The sequence below is a fragment of the Nipponia nippon genome, unplaced genomic scaffold, assembly GCF_047370975.1.
Source record: "Nipponia nippon isolate SJK-2023a ecotype South Korea unplaced genomic scaffold, ASM4737097v1 scaffold_4, whole genome shotgun sequence".
NCBI classification, from domain to species: Eukaryota; Metazoa; Chordata; class Aves; order Pelecaniformes; family Threskiornithidae; genus Nipponia; species Nipponia nippon.
In genome coordinates, this window is record NW_028262358.1 from 34,989,078 (window position 1) to 34,994,380 (window position 5,303).

A 5,303-nucleotide genomic window follows, 5' to 3' on the forward strand; every position below is an offset into this window, starting at 1 on the left:
GCAAAGCTGCTTTGCAGTGGGAGGGGACACCCTGGAAAGCAGAACTGCCAGAAGAGGTTGAGAAAGAGCAACCATGGAGAGATGCATCCAGAGAGAGACAAAAGGCGATATATTCAGAGCCAGCTGCCTGTTTCCTCTTCTCTCGTTCTGGAGTGATCCACCTTTGAGTGTGTTCAGCAGCAGACACCTTTTGAGGGCAAAGGAGTATTATTGTTATATATGAAAGGTGTCCGAAGATGAGGAACAGGAATGACCGAGGGCAGAGCTCGATGAGCTGATGCCAGGGGCTTTGAAGAACCATTTTATGTCACTGGCCAAGAAACATCCGCAGAGGAGATGTGATGAGACTCCACAAGCATCTGAGGGGTCTACGTCAGAGAGGAAGGGAACACGTCTACTGACACATCTGCAAATTTCGAGCAACAGGGTGAAATTAAGGCAGAGAAAACAGAGGCTAAAGAGCAGGACAGAGTCCAGGCAGTGCAACATGTTAGGCTCTGGGGTACAACCTGCACAAAGACAGACGTGTTCTGAACAGCAGCATATTTGCAACTGGTTGACAAGACAACCTAAACCCAGAAATTGTTCTTCTTGGGATGTCTCTGAGTCCGTGACTGGTCCCAACAGTTCAGCAGGGGTGTGGATCACATTCAGTCCCACAAAGTGACTCAACGAATGTCACAGCCTCTTGCACTGTACCTCCAGCCGCCCCAGTGGGGTACTGGTACAGAGGGCAGTGCCACTCCCTGACTCATCAGCACCACCTCTGGCAGCTCAGCCAGTTCTCCGAGGTGCTGTGTACTGACTAGGTCTTTGCTACACAGTCACAACACAGAGCTCTGGCAAGCCAATACTGCAAGCAAGAAATTGGCCCTAAGCCTCAAGTCCAGCCTCAGATTAGTCACCAAATAACTCAAGATGATCCTATGACTCATAATTTATGGTGCCTATGGAGACTGGAGACAATCAGATCCAGTGCTGTTGACCCCCCCATTCCCTGCATTTCCAATGGTGAGATAAATCAAAATAAGTAGGAGTTGGCTCTTTATTCCCCAGGAGCAACAACACCTTAGAAGAAATGTGATCTGCTCAGGAGTTTCCAGGCTGCTTCTCTCAGAAGTGAGGTCCTTGCAATGCAAAAAAAGAAGGCATGAACATTCCGGCAAGCTGCCCAACATAAGGAAGGGGACTTGACAGAGGAATGAGCCAATTCAAGCTGGAAAAAAAAAAAAAACACAGTGGAGGTGGTTGACAGCAAGTTGCTTTTCCAGAAGTTAGTACCTGCACTGGCCTCTGAGCAGCAAGGTGAGAGGTTTCTTTGAAAGGAGTGAGTCCATCATAAAGCTCTGTTGGGGCTTTTCCTTCTGCGCTCATGGAGTCAGAGCCGAGCACGGGCAGGGAGGGGTGCCGGTGGGAGCCCAGCTTCTGGAGAAGAGGCTGATGACATAAACACGTACTCCCCAGTTATCAATATGTTCGTGGCACAGGCTGCCTCCAGTGCCAGCAGGTTCTCTGTGGGCGAGAAGGACAGGAAGGCCAGGCAGTGAGATGGCAGCTTGGATGCCTTTGCAAAGTGTACACCACGGCTTAGGTAGAAGCTATGGGCAAGATGAAGAAGAGGAGCTCTGGTCAGTTCAGGCAGGTCATACTTCTGGCCTTAAAATCTCTGAAGAGGTGACGGAACTGGATTATTTGCTTAAGCTGATCATTGTATTCATCTCGTGCCACCTCTCCTGAGCTGTCCACAGGGCTTGCAGCTAAGGGGTTAGGTCTCTCCCCTTTTGCTTAGATAATGCTCCCATTGAACAGGGTTGCACACGAAAGGGCCAAGGGCTTTGCATGAGACACACCCTTCCTTCGCCACAGACCCGTTCAACCAAGATTCAGCCAAGATTCAGCGGTATTGCCATCCACAGCCAAAGCTTCTCACCTCCAAGGCACCACACAGGTTGGGAGCAAGACATCCTGACCTGCATCCCAGATTATTTCAGCATACACGGGCCTCCCTGCGGAGTGCTCAGCAGGAATTGCCACTCATTGGCAGTCCTAGCAGGGTGCTTAGCAGAGTCAGATGCCTTTCCCAGCCCAGGTCCCACCACGCGACACACTCAAAGCACAGAGCAGACCAACAGCTCCCGGAATAGCTGGCAAAGGAGGTGTCAAACTAACACCCTAGCTGAACCCGAGGAGACAGACAGCGCGGGGTGGGCAGCAGAGGTACCTGGGTACCCCTCCCCAATGCCAGCAAACCGCTGACATTTGAGGGGGGACCTGACCCTTGTCCCCTCCATGGTGCAAAGCCCCCATGGTCCTCCCAGCTCCCCAAACCAAAGGGAAAGCCTTCCCCAAAGCTGTGGTCAGGTGCTCTTTGCATTCCTTTCGCACCCTCCTTCACTGCTGGTGCAGGGGATATCACCTCCGCGTTCTTATCCACAACTCACCACCTCCTACGAGATACAGGGGGACTTGGCCGGAGGTCCAGGCACGAGTGCCTGGCCCCTCTGGGATGGCCAGCAACTCAGCAGCCCCGTTGCACTGCAGGGTGTCGGGTGCTGTGGGGCATGGCAGGGGCCAGCAGCTGCCTGTGGGGTGGCACAGTGCCATGGGGCCACACTGGCCCAGCCCCGAATGGGGCACTGGGAGCAAGCATGGTGCTTGCATGGACCGGGACTGCAGACCTTGAGCTGGATGATCGGGATTAGCCTTAAATTTCAGGCATCCCAAGCACAGAGAGGCTCCCCCAATGCTCACCACGTGGTCTGGGATAAAAATACCCATCTCTCACTACCAAAGCTCCTGTGGGCAGACAGTGGAGGACATGGCCTGTGGGATGGATTTCCTTTGGGCTTCCAAGGTCCTTTGTGGGACCACGTTGAAGGACAGAAGCTTTATAGGCATCTCTAACAGGCACTGCAGGTGGTGGCAGAGCCCAAGCAGAGCGTTGCTGATGTACAGACCCCATCAGCAGCATAAGACATTAGCAACAAGGGGTTAAATGAGCTACCAGGTGCCAAACGGGAAAGACAAAAGGAGTTTCCAACCAAAAGCACCCTTTTCTCATTGCTGTCAGGGATTTCTGTTGTGTCTGCCGGGGCACCCTTTTCTCCCTCTTAAGGTGCCACTGCTCTTTGAATCCCTCAGAATAAACGAAGCGGGCACAAGGAAAGCACCAGCCGGCTGCCTCAAGATAGCGTTTTAATTAGCCAGCCAGCAAAACGTGGACGTGACTTTGAGGGAAAGTTCTCGTGTGCAGGATGAAAGGCTGCACACCGAGATCAGAGCTCCAGCCTGCAAACCTGGCCTCGCTCCACGCGTCCTCGTCTCACCTCGCAACAGGGCACATGTGAGCCAGGTGTGAGACACGGGCTCGGGCCGGGCAGGGTGAGGGGCAGCCACGCTCCTGCATCCCAGCTCCTCACCCATGTGCAGCCTCTCTAGCCAGGCTGAGCTCCCCTCCAACATCGAGCTGCAATAGCTCTCCTCACGAGAGGTGGCAGCCCAGCCATATCCACCCTGGAGGATAAAGGAGAAGAGCTGGCCTGCTTCCAGGGCCCCAGGTACCTCATTCAGAGCTGGCTTGGGCAGGTTCTCACTGCAGTGGTTTGAGGCAGCTGCCTCAGCTCTGCTGCAGCCACACACAAGCAAATCCTTTGAGCAGGTAGAGTTGTCCCAGCTGAAACGTGCCATCCAGTCAGCCACAGTCACTGCCTCATGGAGTAGGCTACCAGGTCACCTGGCTCTGCAGATGTCCTACTTCTCCTGAGCCCTCAGAGGAAGCAAAAGAGAGGGGTGCAGCATGCTTTTCTCCTCCAGGTGCCAGGAGCAGCCAGCCCAGCTCGGCATCAGCAGGCAGGGTTTGATGTGTTGCGAATGATAGTAGGGACCCACTGTCTCATCCATCCGCGAGACCTGGGTTCCCTCATGCTGAGATTTCACATCCAGCTCAGCCCAGGGGACCAACACTGACCTGCTGGTTTCAATCTTTTCAATGTGCTGACTTGTAAGCTCACATAGAGACAATGCAGGTCTGCCAAGGATAGGCTTGCTGTCTTTGTCACCTTGCACAGCCGTCTGCAAAACAGCCCATAGATCCTCACAAACCAAAAGCTGGCAAATACACAAGGGAAGCAACTCCTTGGGTTCCTCATGCAGCAGCATCCATGCGTGGCCCTGCTCACCTTCTCACCTCACCGCTGCACTCCACAAGATGTTACTGAACAAGACGAACCAGAGCCTCCTCAAGTACTCGTTCTCTTTCCTCCACTCTGCCTTCTGCAGAGGCTGTGACTGCAGATCCACTTGTTAAGCTGCCTAAGGCCACCCTAAATTAAAGCCAGATCCTTTACCTTCACAAGAGCAGGACCAAGGCAGCCATGAACTCAGTGGTCTGTATTAACCCAGGTGAGTCGCCTCCCAGACATCCAGGAACATCCTGTATGCTCCTTGCTGGTGTGGCCAGATGACTGACATGTGATACACTCACCTCCACGGCTGATGAGGAAAGGACACTGCTTCCAAAGAGCTTTTCCTCCCAAAGACCCCAAAACACATCACAAAAGATGCGATGGTATCAAGATCCCTCACGAAGTGATGAGCACAGTGAGCTGAACAGTTCCTTGTTCGCTGTCGGCCAGGATGGCGAGTGAGATCTTGCTGAGCCATCACTGCCCGCTGGTTACACACACGCTGCTTCAACTGCAAACACCAAGTCCATTAGCAGTGAAGGGCAGGCTCAGAGCACTCCTTTCATCTTGGATTGTAAGCTCCACCGGGATCGCGTCTACTCGTGCCTGTATGGCACACGGGGCTTGGCTCCTGACAAGACAGAGGCAGGGTTGGGACCATCACCGCAGTCCTCGGCATCAGAGGCTGGGAAGGAACCCTGGAGTCCTGCCTCCTTGTTCCTGCCCATCAGACCACCCTCTTCTCACCGAGCGGGGACTCGGGCTGAGCTCCACACAAGTATTTTGGTGCCTACCTCCCATTCATTTCAACGGGCGTTAGGTACCTAGGTGCTTTTGGAGGCTCTGGGCCCAAATCCAAGAGTCCGACTGGCAGGTTGCTGGTGCCCTGTAGCCTCCAGAGGCAATGCTGGAGGGTCTGTTACACAACAGAAGAAAACCAGGATGCAAGGCAGAAGGAGAAGGCAAAGGAAATCAAGGTCAGAATTAAATTCTTTAATACAAAAAAAAGTTTGTTTCTCGTCCTCGTCGTCGTTTTTTTAAGATATATCTGTAATTTCTTTGTTTAAAAATAAATATGTACTAAGGAATATCTTGAAAAAATTCACTAGACACAATATG